Raw genomic sequence first — 15,438 nt, forward strand, 5'->3', positions numbered from 1 at the left:
AGAGGGTAAAATATAAGGACACTATAATATTTAATTTGATTTCTCGGGAACCGTAAGTCATAGAGAGATTATGTTTTGCGAATTTTTGCGAGAGAAAGAAGAAAGCGCGGATAAAAGATTTACTTTACATGTAGGAACAATCATAATTATCTTTTCCGCTTCATCTCTCTATTCTTTTTAAGTTATATCTGGCAATGCTCTTGGAGCATTTTGAACTTTCTTTTTTAAATTTTATTTTGACATAAGTAGAAATTACATTATATAAATGCACTTAACAAAAGTACGTGGATGAAAAAAAAAATCCAATACATGATCAGTACACTCTTTTCTCTTTATAGTACAAAAAACTGCTGTTAAAGTTTTGAGATAGTTCCTAATTTCATTCTTGCTACATCACGTGAGCCTTCTAAACTTGACTAGCAACGTTTGGCAAAGGGGGTAGATTACGAAGTTCCTCGTTCTGAAGTTTCCGCATTTCCGTTCCCCTTGCGTCCGAATATTTGCCTCAGTATTTTGTACTCAAGTACTTTCAGTTTGCGTTCTTCCAGAGTTAGCGACCATGTTTTACAACTATATAGGACAACAGGTGTGAATATCATTTTATATATTTTAAGCTTAAAAATCATCGACAAAAGATTTTGAACTGAATAAAATACGAATACTCTGCTTACAGTCGACATTTTAATTTCTTCGTAGATATGGTCTGGTCGATCGGTCTGTTAATATCAATCCTAGATATTTGAAAGTATCACTTTGTCTACAGTATTATTTGATATATTGACGTATCCATCATTAGTAGTATTACGATCCCGGCGAATTTTCACTTATTTAGTTTTCTCTGCATTTACTTTTAAATCCATGTTCCTTCAAGCATTTATTAAAACCTCCACATTTATTTCTATTGTTCTTCTATCATAGTCTATTAGATTTACTTGTTATTCACCTAACAATACAAATAATTTACTTTAATGTACAATTTACTGTATTTCAATTACATTTACATTTCATAATTTCAGCTGAATGTATATAAGACAAGTTAGGTGATTTTGTATTTTCACTACACTTTTTACTGATGTGCATCCAGGCTAAGAAATATTAGACAACTATAATTTTACCTTCTTTACCTCGAACAAAATAGCCATTTCAGTATCAAAATGGGAAAAATAATTTTGGTAATACTCTTAGATAACTTTCATATCATATCTTATCTTTCTTTTTGGCTGATCATTGAGTCTCTGAGAAAATTTATAGACACCTGTTTGCCATTTCGTTAAAGATAACACTATTATATATTTCTTTCCAATACATCAGACCTTTGTAGACTCTATACATGCAACATACAGTGTTACAATGCAAAAGATGTAAATACATATTCATTGATTGTAATATTCATTTACATATAAGTCAATGAATTAACAAGAAAAATAGATGAATTGTGTAACAAACTTCCAAATCAGCTTGGAAAAGTTCGACGATATTAATAGACCGCAGCAAGATATCAAAATGGATGCTAGAATCTGATCGCAAGGACCACAAAATGATATCCAACTGGCTCCATTTTCTCTGTGAAGCGTGTGCAAATCATACATACATTTCTAACAATTCCAGTTATTCTAACATACATACACACACACGGAATTTTGAGAGAGATATCTTCTCGGTAAGCATGATTCATCGGTTTCTCAAGAGTACTGTGACGTCTGAAACTCTTTCCAAACACAATTTCTTAAAAGAATCAGATAAAAACGTAATATATGGACAAAAATAAATAAAGGAAGAAATAAAATGAGTTCACAAACACTAGCCAGGAAAAGCACTTTATTTTTTAAGAATAATACACTTTTAACTAGTACATTTACCAAACTCATGGTTTTCCATTTAGCCAACCACATGAAGTTTGATATATTTTGCATCATAGAGAACTACTTACGTCATTTCAAGACGTATACTCTCAGTCTGACTGATTTCTTAGTTCTAAACTCAGAATATACTCTATTAATTTTTTTTTTTAATTTTAAAAATCACATACAATGGAAGCTACTTGTTTAGTTATTTGCCGACACATAAACAAAATGCAATAAACGATAGATGACATCAAGTGAGCAATAATTTTTATTACTTTTTCTAAGGAAGCTCTTACACAAGGAAGAGCTGGTACTGCAATATCTTCTGCCAGGTTGAAGTTTATAGTCAAAAGAAGTCTTTTGGTTTCTATTTGACCAAATAGCCTAGTTATTGCGAGATATTGAGAAACTCGATACCAGTTAGTGTAAATACTAGGATCAGGTGGAAACTTCCCGACGTAGAATTTCTAATCCTGACACCGACATACTTATCATTAAAAAAATAGTTTAACGGGTCTCCGTCCATCATATATCTTAATTAATTTAAACTTATAATCTTTATGCCTTGTTTAAAAATTTAGTTTATTATATAGTTTTTTTTTTTTTTTTTTAAATTTCCCATTTACTTGTACAAAAGCACTTCTTCCAATAACAGCTGAAACGTTCTCCATTTTCTGCTCCTTACAACGCGTTAAGAACGTGACGATTTTTGCCCTAAGATTCGCCCACAAAACTTAGTTTGCAAACAGTTAAAACAATCCACAATCTATTCAGAAAATAGTGATATATGAAAAAGTTAAAATGTGGAAAGAAAAAATTAGTAACGTACTCACGGAGAGGTAAACAAACAAATAGTTAACACTCAATGATCAATAGAACTACTATATAGAAAATAATTTGTGTTTTGACAAACAGGTTAGTCAACAACGATCAGATAAAACACAAAATATATATTTTTGAGATGACGTCAGGGAACACATTTTATTAATCAAGATACATTTTATGGATCCTAGACGCTTTCATTCTCCGATAATTTCGATATGATCCACATAAAAAGATGAATTTTAAATGGAAGAGGGAACATCGCCTGCTCTTGAAGCCGAAGAGCCTTCATCACTAAAATCACTGAGTACTCAAAATTAGTATTCACAAAGTACCATGTATTAAGATTCTTTGAAGCAGTTATTCATGCACAAGATGATTTGCTAGCTCCTTTGTAAATAAGTTTCTCTTCTTGCACCTGTAAAAAAAAAAAAAAAAAAAAAAGTTTTATTTAGTAACAAATGCAAACATTATCTACTCTGAAATAAAAGAATACCATGTACAGATTCTTTTTTAAATTGTTACTTTATAGAAGTTTAATATGAGTTTCAAACTTTGTAGAAGTTTCAACCTAACGGATCTTTTCTAGATGAAGGTCAGAGCGCAGAGACAGAAATCACTGGAAAATAAAATATAATCTCCATTACATGAAGGGGGAAACTAGATAAGTACTTGTCTAAACCCGATATGCTATATTAATCCTTCAGGTACCCACATAATTTGAATACCCAGGTTCTGTCCCCGACAAAGGCGCAATTGTCAGCGTTGACCTACATCAGGGAACAAAAAGAAACAAATTGCATTAAAACACAGAGAGCTATGATGTAGAAAAACAGAAGTTACTGCATTCGAAATCCGTACGCTTCACACGCATTACACAGAAATATGTTCCATCTGGAACACAATAACACTTCTAGGATATAGCGTCAGGATACACATTAAAAATCAGTATAGTAAAGTTTTGAACACAAATCTAAGTAGTAGTGTGGATCGTATTGTAATATATATGTTTCGCTTCTTTGTTACATCAATTTTTAGCTTAGCTATAAATAGCCCAGTTAACTCACATAACAAAGAGACATTTAAACTAAAATATAAAACTCATTTAGGTTGCAACGAAGCTAGATATTTTAGAAAACATTAGTTAAGAACAGAAAGAAAGAAAAGAAAACGCATTCCCATACATCACCATGAAGGGGAAGACCACATTAAAATTCAAAGTAATTTTATAACTATAAGCACTTAATTTTGTACTTTTTTTCTAACAGTACTATTGTGTGTTGTTTCTATCTCCGGAAGAATACAAACAATCTAAATTGATTGGTTACTTAATTTGTATTTATGCCTTTTATCAGCAGCTAGATTATATAGACGAGACCTACAATTTAAAGTAGCATCTGGGTCATTCCACATCACCTCATCCACACCCCTGCACCCGACCATCTCAGAATTGAATGAAAATTAGTAGACCGATAGATTGGTGGATCCTGATTCCAACGAGCCCAACGGTTTTGAAATCCGTCCACTGGTTCAAAAGTTATTAGCTTTTGAAATTTAAGCTTAAACTGCAAAAAAGCAGTCGCGAATCGCGTTTTTTGCTTCAAGGTCATAGAGGAAAATGGGTATAACTTCCTTTGCAATAAAGATAGAGCCATGATTTTTTCTTTTTATTTTGAACTCATGTAATTTACTTTCAGGTAAAAAAAAAAAAAAAAAAAAAAAAAGAAGATTGAGTTGTAATTCCTTCAATGGAATTTATTATGAGTGCTAATGCACAAACAAAGGAGAGTTGAAAAAGGCTAACGTTTTTTAATCTTTAAGTTCCCATAACTCATGAGCCCCACTTCCATTTTTTATGATTTTTTTTTAAAAGATAGCTGACAACATGTACAATAATCTCAATGAAAAAAATTGATGGGATCTCTAAAGGAACACACAGAAAAAAAATAAAAACTGAAAATTTCTTATTTTTTTATAATGAAATGAATATAGGCCTAGTTAATTAACGTAAAATAGGCCTAAATACCACATTGCTTGTTAATAATGCATTAAAAATAGTACTAAAACAATCAATTCTGTTTTCATTCAATTCTGAGATGGTCGGGTGCAGAATGCCTGTTTCTGTGGATGATTTGATATGGAATGACCCATCTGGAACCATTGCAGTGCGTTCGATGCTCTCCCACGACTCGATACCTCGCTTGCCAAAAACACGCGTGCTGTTACTACACCAGGAAGAAAATAAAGTATGATTTATAGTTATCAGCACTACATATTTGTAATATTACAAATCACACGTAAATTATCTACATTTATGAAAAATGTAGTCTCGAGTTTGAATTTTTTCACTGTTTTCGACAATGAGTAAGACGTATTATTTACCTACTTCCCAAAATTAGGCATGGCACTGAAATCTTTTGAAATTTTAATACTTAAAGTAGCTATAGTTACTAAACTGTGCTCTTGGGTACATGGTTTAAAACTCAACATCTTACTTTTATTCATATTCCATAACTTCATATCCATAACTTTTATTCATATTTAATTCATTATTCTCACAACATTTCGATCCTCTCTGGAACCATCCTCAAAATGCAGGGGTGATGCTAACCTGAATATACTTTCTGAGTACATTACTACATCACTTCAAAACCTGTGAAGGAAAAAGTCGGCATGAAGCTCAGGAGTGGTGAATATAATTTACAGAAGTGTACTGTATAACACTTTGTGCAGATTTTTCTATTTACAGCTTTTGAAGTGATATAACAATGTTATCAAAAAGTAGAATCCTGCTAACATTACGTCTGAGCTTCAGGAATGATTCCAGAAAAGAGCGAAATATTGTGAGGATAACGACTTAAACACGAATGGAAGTAGTTGCACAAGGTAAGATTTTATAGTTAAATTATAAATCATTATTAGGCGTTGCTTGAAATTTGGTCAAATGAAGCTGACTATTTGCTATCACTTCAAATTGACAATTAGGAGATAGTACTGATAGTTCTTTTAATTCTCATATGTATATGTGGATGTAGGAATATAGTTTAACTACAACTTTTTTTTTCGAACGATCCTCCCTATAAGTTTCAAAATCTTTACTACTTCCTGAATATATCTTTTAATTCATATGATATACCTCTTGTACGAACTGCTAGTCTTTATGATATATCTGATACATATTTATTTATTTCTAGAAGTAGTGGAGGTTATATTATTATTCAACTCAGTGAAAAAAAACAGAACTTTGGTACACAATTTTTTACAGATGCCAAGAGGTCAAGCAAAGGCTCAAAACTGAACCAGGAAAGAAAAAGTATTTTTCACTCATAACAGCTATTACCAGACTTATTATATGGATTGAGCATAACTTAAAATTTGTTTTACAAGTATTCATATGAACTTCATCTTATGGTCACTCTGGTTAGAATATTCCTTTTTGAAATTATTATGTACGCATTCTTGTATTTGCATTTCGTCTCATATACTCCAGAATGCACCAAATAATACACGAATTAATCTTTACAACCTATTACAGGGTTCCTACTGATCTGGAGAAAACTATTTACCTGATCTTCGGCAGCAAATTACCTGACTTTCATGACAGGTGTCGGATGAAGTTGATATATAAATAAGAAATAAATAACGGTGAATATTTATATATTCTATAAAGACAAATAGTATTCAATTGCTCATACGTACACTTCATTTAGCACCCATAAAAATGTGAGCAATGTTCCATACCGTGATCATTAATTGTTGGCTAAGTTAAAACTGATGTAAAAGTAATGTTAGAAAAATGAGAAAAATATATTTTATATAATTTCCCTGACTTTCTTGACCAGTAGGAACCCTGCACGAGTGTTTTATCAATACTCAAGGGGGATCTATAATTGACTGAATCCATAGTTTTTGGTACATTTATTGAATTTAAACGGTAAATTTGCTCAGAATGAGAAAGAAGTCAAATTATAGATATACGAGTGACATTACTCTAAGTTGCGTTAAAAATGTCGACGGGTTATTTTCTTCACTTTTCCAAGGTACCAGCAAGTAACGTTTTCAGTAAAAATTGAAATAATGATAAAAATCCAATTGTCTATTGGGATCACCTGCTGTGGTCTGAATCAGCTGGTTATTGAGTTCAGTTCACGAAAATCTTTCAGTTTAACTTTCCACGATTATGCTCTTGAAGCTAAAGGAGACGGACGATTAACGCAATTGAATAATGAATGAAAAAATTGGTGAAATGGGATTTTGCGAGGAAACTGGAGTACCCGAGAAAACCCACGGACATGTCTACCACAAACTTACTTGGGACAGGAATTAATACAGGGACCCTACGTACCAGAGTTAAACGCTCTAACACTGAGCCACCGTGCACCCCTTCCCCCCTCCGCTTCAGTTAGTTAATGAGATTACACCTCTTTCCAGATGAGAAGCAACACAAACAGAAGTCAATGGTACGCGATTTTAAAGATTAACCCCAGTGTAAGCAAAGGCGCGCGCTAGCCGCTACACCAGCGGGAAGAGCAACTACCCACTTTTATACTTCAAAATTTAAAGCAGAAAATTATTAAAAAAGAATTAAACTAACCTAGTATGATTAAGTTTTCCAAATATACGAGATGAATGTGTATGATCGTGCATTACGAACATCTGACCCGCATAAACTCACATAGTGAAATTAAAATTTTACATTATCGAAAAATATGTCCAATCTACTTACGGATATAAAATTCTTCTCTTACATCATGTAAAGTCTTGAGGTCTCCATGTGCTAGATTTTAATTTAACCAAATAATCAATCATTCCCCACGGAACTGAATCTACATGTATGAAGGTCATTTATATATATATAGAAATATATCTATTATAAGAACACAAGAATAATGAAACAAGAGCAAAGCATTTTGTCATTCGTTGGTGGATGGAATTTTCAGGATAGATTCTCCACTCATAAATTAGGCTGGAGATGGAGCTAAATTATAGCAAAACTTAAGTTTCCGTGCAAGGATTTATACAGATTTCCTACAATTCACCTATAGGTATTGACTCAATTTAGCTTCGTGTAGGGAGCTACCTATTCCGTGACATACGGATGAATTGTTTAGTAACACGTACATAATAGGAGTTCCTTTGGAACGACCGAGCGTACAAAGTAGAATATATGCAAATACTTAGGAAGTAAAGTAGAATGAAATAATTGATGATCGATGCTTTACGATATATAGTAAACAACTCAAACATAGAAAGTCTCGAAACATTCGGGATACAAGATAAGACCGTTCATAGTTGAACTACATCTGAAACATTACTGAATTCGTAAAAAGAGTTGTGATTATGGACTGTCGTTACTATTTCGTAAGTGATTATATATCCTTGCACATGCAAACGAACCAGAGCAAGTTAATCAATGTATATCAGAGTGCTCACTTCTCGTGCGTGGATGCTTGGTTTGAACCCAGCTCGCGTCAAGTGGGCTTAGTGGTAGTCGAACACCGTGTGGGTAGGTTTTGTCGGGTTTCTCCTACTTTCATCATAGCACCATTTCGTTTGTGATCATGATTAGCGTCTTCCTTAGCCTCAGATTATTATCGTGGGCGGTACACTTTAAAACAAATCAATGAAGAGTATCAATACACAGAACAGTTTTAAATAAAAGCAAAATAGCCAAAACTGGTGGTATGGTCCAGTAGTTCCACTCTCCTCGAGCTGAAAAAGTTGGTAGAAATGGCCTATATTGTAAGGATTTATCCTGCATGATGGTCTGCGTACCCACCTAGTGCACTGATTTCAAACCTCCGTCGTGATTCGCACTTACAATAGACCATATTGTTCATGAACTTGGTTTGCAAGAAGTGGAAAACATGGTATTATGCTAAACATACAAAAGTGTTAACTATTTAGAATGAGAGGGCACACCAAATCTAGCGTCCTTTCACACTTTTGCAAGGAACAGTAAATGTAGCTGCAAGAAACATATGGTAAAATACTATATATGATAACTATATCGGCGGGAACTAAGTTTAAGAATAGCAGAATTTGTAAAACTCATAGGTAATATTTAATACTTAGTACATAGAGAGGAAGCCATGGTGGATTGGCGGTATAGCTCTGGTACGCTAAATCTGTTTCAATGTGGTGGACAGCACCGTGTCCGTGGGTTTCCTCCGGGTTATTTCGGTTACTCCCATATTGCCATTCCATACACTGTTTTCTAATTATACGTCTCCTTTAGTCCAAAGGGCATAAACATGCGACGTAAAATTAAAACGTTCATTTCCGTGTATAAACACCAAACACAATATGCGTACAAACTAATATGTCCTAGAAATGACTATGCGCTATCCTAGTACCTAATAACTTACTATATTCAATTATTTCACTATAGTATCTTAAAAACTGTTTCTTAGGTAGGATTTGCATTCATGGGTGAAGATTCACCTTACGATAATTTTCCCTTATGGGCATAAACACGCGTTCGAAAGTATGCGACAAAAGCGATCACGGAAACAGTACACGCTAACTTGTGCTAGGTGGCCTGCGGGGTAACGAAAAAGTGCATCTGCAGGAAGCAGGCGCGCCAACGACTGGAAATGCACATAATCAAAGACAGCGCAAAAAAACACTTGATATCGCCTAGAATCTCATAAGCTAGAGTACCTGTACTGCTTTCACACTAGTAAATCTATTGTTGTAAAGAAAAACTACAAGTTTCCTACATCGATTCGAATCGATTTTAGTTTAGCGTCCCTTTGAGCAGCGAGGCTATATGAGACGTGGACCTGCAATTTAACGTGTAATCCGAATCACACGAGCTCGCGCGGAAATCGAACTCGGGTCTCCCACACCAAAGGCGCATACGCTAACCGCTTAGTCACGAGGGAGCTCTAAGTTTCCTACAACGTTACAGAAATACTTCGCAGATGGTATTAGTTTGTTACACAGTCGTCTTTGATATGCACGCAATCATTTTAATCCCAGTTGTAATTGTTCCACACTTGTAAACATGAAATACTGGTTTCCTACATTCTGAAAACTTCCTCCGATAGTGGAATTTAATATCCTATACAATCCTTTGTCATATGTACTCATTCATTTTATCCATACAACTACCGTAATTTTCACGACGGACTATTCTTAATCAGTTCCAATAATTAAAAACTCATATTGTATAAACCATAACAAATATTATTGGAAAAACCATCTATTTTCACTACCCTCGCTCACGCGCATAACCACCATCGTTAATGCGCCTACTCTATTCGGACGCACCCCCGTGCGGGACCACCAGCTTCACCCTGGATTGACTGCTCGGTTAGATAGCATTCGTGCTCTTTAGTGGTTATCTAGCACAGGATGGTTTGTGTTTTGCACCTTATTTTTTGTCATACATCCGAACGCCGTATTCGGCAACAGTTTAGAGATGGGGGCAAAAACTCGCAATCGATGTTTGAGTAAAGTGTTATGAAAATTCTAACTAATTTACTTCTAGTTTACCGAACTTGAACTTTATAGTGACTTATGTGGGAAAAGAAAGTGAACTCTTCGTAACGGAGACAGAAAACAACGTGCCTGTGGGGCTCTAACACGCCTTGACTCACTAACGCTCGCTCGGCAATACTATGTGAATTAAATATTGGCAACTTAACCTAATTTATCGTATGGAACCATAAAACGACCGAATCTGAGTAGAGTATCGCAAAAAAGTAGGTGAAAAGGCCGTACCGGGCCGAAAAAAGTAGACCCTTCCATCGCTAAACAAAGGCCCCGTATTTATTTGCAAATAGTAATTTTCTATTACAAATCGTAAACTTTTCCACGCATCTATTTTAGAAGGTAATTGAACCTAACCTAGGCTAATGTAACGTAATGTAATATAATCTAAACAACGGAACCAAATGTAGTACATTTTGGTATTTATTTTGGAGTATGTTTAGCAGAAGGAGTCCAGAAGCACGTACAAAACACAGGAGAAACAGATGATACAAGTACTTACACGTAACATAACGTAACCAAATCTAACCTAAACTAATGTAAGGTAACCTGAACTAACTTAATATTAGTGGAAATCAGCAAAATTCTCTCATTTTTTGGAAAATTATGCTGGACCCCTACACTAACGTAACATAAACTAACCTAACCTACTGCAAATGAAATGAAATTACCAAAATTGTAACATTTTTTAGAAAAAGTGCTGGATCCCTTGTGCTAAACATAGGCCTGCTCTTTTTTCGAATGTTATATGGTCTCGCGATACAGCACAAATGCCGAAACATTTTTCGTCCTAATCTAAGCTAACCTTAAAATGTAAATTGACAGAACAGTCTGCTCAAGCAATGCCGATTGCATATCATGTTACCATGCACAATGTTTTGTAAGAGTAGAGAATTGTTTAAATATTTTTCTTTAGATTTTCAACAATTCTTTTTAATGCTCTCTATAAACCTGTGCGCGTGTCCTAGACACGAATGTTTGGGATAATTTTGGAACTAGGGGGCCAAAATCGGGTAAAATCAGCATGTTTACAGGAGAAATGAGTTCATGTTACGTAAGTGTAATTACTAACATAACATAACCTAACCTAGCCTAAACCATCAAAAACACAGAATATATAGGAAGAAAGTAGGAATTCTGATAAAATCACCACGTAAAAATTATTGCGGATATTTTATGTATTTCTCCACTATCCTCGTTTAAGAGTATGAACCCTACCCGTCGCTGACGCGCCTGCTCCCTACGGACAAACATCCTCGCTCTGCTCGGGGTTTGAGGTTAGATTCGGTTAGATAGCATTCGTGCTTTTTAGTTGGTTCGTGGCCGCAATAAACGTGTGAAAATTTGGTAGACCGTCTGCTCGAGTAATGCCCCTAATATCCTATTCTAACCTGAGCTAAACTAACCTACCCAAACCATAAAATAATACAGGAAAGATCCCCAGTTCCAAAAATATACCGAATGTTTAATTCTTAAACGATTATATTCTTAAAAGAATAACAGGCAATTCATGTTAACAAATAACTACTTTCCTAAAACATGCATATTAACTTTTACACACTACACAATAGTAAGTTTCGAAGGAGTATGTTTAGTACAAGGGGTCCAGAAGCTCGTAAAAAACACAAAATTTACAGGAGAAATGAATGATGCAAGTATTTAGACGTAACATAACGTAACCAAATCTAACCTAACCTAACATAAACTAACGTAAGCTAACCTGAACTAACCTAAACTAACGTAATATTAGTAGAAATAAGCGAAATTCTATCATTTTTTGGAAAATTATGCGGGATCCCTACACTAATATAACATAACCTAAAGTAACCTAACGTAAGCTAAACTAGCCTAACCTAACTTAAACTAACCAACCCTACCCTAAACTAACCGAATGTGAACAGAAACTACCAAAATTGTATCATTTTTTAGAGAAAAAAGCTGGACCCCTTCTGCTAAACATAGGCCGTTTCGAAAAGCCCTAGTCACATTTCTTGGTAGATCCAGTTACATAAATAATTTCAAAAAATGTTTAGAAAAAAATTATAACTACCAAAATTAGGACTACACCTGAACATAAACTATACACCGTGGTTTGCAACATGCTTCACTCGACAAATAATTTTTCGAAAAAAGAACTGAAAATTAAATTCACACCCAATACAAACAATAAACAATGGCGTTCAATTATAAATTTTCCGCTGAAACCATGCCGAAACTTATCTCTATCATACAACAAATTTCATTGGCTTAAGTTATAATGACGTCATATACGAAATACTATCCACATCTTGATAGTTTCTTGTCTCTTTCTTCTCTTTGGGTGTGGATCCAGCGACTGCATCCACACCCAGGTACGATATTATTGTGAAAACTAGGTCGAAGTTTTTGCATTTCTAGCCAATAGCTACTCCTACATCAGTTTTAGTGACGTCAAAAGGGAGAACGGGTGTGGATTCCAAGATGAAATGGGGCGTCATTCCGTACAACTATGCTAAATTTTGCGAACCGTAATACAACGCAAGAGCTGGAACAAACAATTGTAAAGGTTTTACACCTATTATCGCAAACTATTTATTTTCATGTTACGTTGACGCAAAAATTTACGAAATGAAACTTGTGTTCAATAGAATTAGGTGGAGGGGTGTGTGTTTGAGATATTGTTAAGTAATATTTTTCCTTACTATTACAAAAGTGAACACCAGAAAATGCCACAGTGGTTGGAGAATATGCACATAATAGATTTCTTATTAAAGAATCTCATATGTCGCCGTCTTTTAACATACGATATTCTTTCATAGGAATTCTATTAAATTCATTGTTGATGGAACTCAATGCATACAAAACCTTTTGAATCAAATGTACCTACTAGGGATGGCCAATTCCGGAATTTTTACTTTCCGGAATCCGGAAAGTAAAATCGGAAAATTCCGGAATTCGGAAAAATTTCGGATTTCGGAAAAATTTCGGATTTTGGAAAAATTTCGGAATTCGGAAAAATTCCGGATTTTGGAAAAATTCCGGAAAGAAAATTATTTTTTCTTTTTGTAATCCTAAGAATTTTGTTCCAATGCAAACGAACAAATTTCCCTTTTGTAATCCTAAGAATGCATGATGCAAGTTAAGCTGAAACTTACATCCTAAAGTATACACTAATCAATCTTTTCATGGTTAATGGGATGTAGTCCGAAAGTACGATGTACTCATAATATTTAATTTTTGTTTTACTGTGATATTGTCCAGAGGTAAGACATATATCACACTGAGATAAACAACTTGACAGAATGAAGATGTTATCATACGTAGTTTTCCAGAAAATCGTGAGAAACGAATTTTTATGAAGTTAAAATATGCGTCGCTTGTTGCCAGTGTGATAAAATTGATAACTTTTATGCTGGAATAGTGTTATTATTATTATTATTATTATTATTATTATTATTATTATTATTATTATTATTATTATTATTATTATTATTATTATTATTTTTATTATTATTATTATTATTATTTTTATTATTATTATTATTATTATTATTATTATTATTATTAATCGTTTATGTACTGTAAAAGAAAAATATGAACCGTTAAGTAGTAGATTTTATCTGTTGTTTTTTGATATCTTCTAACAGTAATAACAAATTGCTTGTAAATACGCAATGATTATCAAGGACAATGGCATATTAATGTAAGGACTACTCTGCAGACTAGCAATAAATAACAGATAAACAATAGTTGCAAAAAAAAAAAAAAAAAAAAGTAACTAACTTTGGCACGTCAGGGGCATCCACATTGCGCATTATGTTCGCGAGAATATAGGGACGCATTGAGACCCTAGCAAAAAGCGTGTTGTTATTATTACTCAAAGGGCCGTACGATAGAGGCATTAACGTTAATGTTAATGGCACTAATGAGCACTTACTTGCTCTAACGGTTAACCTCATTTTTGAGATGATTCTTAGAAGTGGGCGTGTTGGCATGCAGTTAGAAGACTTATATCCATTATTTAAAAAGCACACGTTATCTGTGGAGTACTAACGATTTGCATCACTATCGAACACTAACGTAGCACTAGCGACGTTTAAAGTCGAAACTGGGGTCTGACATAAGTGGCTTGTAAACTTCACGGACATAATATTTTCCTTGAATGAGAGAATTTTGCGCCCGGGAAATTTGCGCCCTACCACAAAAATAGGGAAAAATGCGCTCGCAATATATTTGCACTGGGATGTTTGCGCCCTACAATTCAACTTATTTTTGTATTGTGTAAAGTAACTTCCACTCACACTTGAACTAGGCTTGCCTCTCATCGTCTCAGTGAGTTACTCCATCCATTATAATATTCCGAACAAATGAAAAAAGTACAATTTTATTTCACTAAAGGGCAATCCATACAAATACAATTTTTCATTATACTACAAAATTTACAATAAAAGAATAAATGACTGATATAAAATTATTTATTAATATAATCAAAGAGTATAATTTAATCTACAAAAGGCTGTTTGGCTCTACCCAGATATCTCTGTTCACAATCCTTGTGAGTTGTTTGGCTTTTCAGGACACAAAATATAGAAAAGAAAATGTAAAGTGAATGTAAAATCAGTTCAGTAATATTATCAAGAAAACTATGTACAGTGTGTTTACTTGCTGGAATTACACTTCAAACACACAATTGCGTTCAGTCGTTCTTTCAGAAAAAATGTTCCGGGGGGCACACTTAGTATTCCGGAGGGGGGTCACTGCTGGTACTATTCTATTTATTATTATATTATAGACGTAATATTTTGGTCTCCTCCGAGGGGACACTCTGAGAGCTCTGGGGAGGCCAGTGTTCCCCCAAAATCATCTCTGCAAGAAGCAGTGATTGCGTTGATCCGTTCTGTTCTTTTGGCTTATATTGAAGATTATTCTCCCCTTATATAGTCACAATGAAAATAAATCACAAATAGCATGGCTGTGGGGGGAAGATTGTTTATGCTGTAATGTCAGCCCCTCCGAGCAAATGCGTAAGCTCGAATAGGTTCTTTTATTTCGCAGGGCTCAAACTTCCCGGTGGAGGTACACCGCAGGCGCAATTTTCCCTGTTCTTGAGGTAGGGCGCAAAATTCTCGACACCGTTCGAACGAATGACCTTGGAAGACTATATCTTTTTCAATACTTTTTTATATTCTTTTACTCGAGATTTTTTCATAGCTTCTTATTAAAATACTTACTAACATATCCTCATTTTATTGTCCTAACCAATCAATATGGGTATCTATATATTAAAATGCTACAC

At 34.2% G+C, this 15,438-nt stretch overlaps 1 long non-coding RNA gene across 1 annotated transcript; it reads right to left on the reverse strand.

The window, feature by feature from the left end:
- Positions 1-216: 216 nt before the first annotated feature.
- Positions 217-12,430, reverse strand: LOC145662956 (uncharacterized). Its single transcript, XR_014127129.1, has 2 exons — positions 12,231-12,430; positions 217-3,084 (listed from the first exon to the last, which is right to left on the reverse strand). It is a non-coding gene; the product is annotated as an uncharacterized LOC145662956 (long non-coding RNA).
- Between the last annotated feature and the right edge of the window lie 3,008 nt (positions 12,431-15,438).

This window comes from Thermobia domestica, chromosome 10, assembly GCF_964235325.1.
Source record: "Thermobia domestica chromosome 10, izTheDome1.hap1.1, whole genome shotgun sequence".
In the NCBI taxonomy this organism is placed as follows: domain Eukaryota; kingdom Metazoa; phylum Arthropoda; class Insecta; order Zygentoma; family Lepismatidae; genus Thermobia; species Thermobia domestica.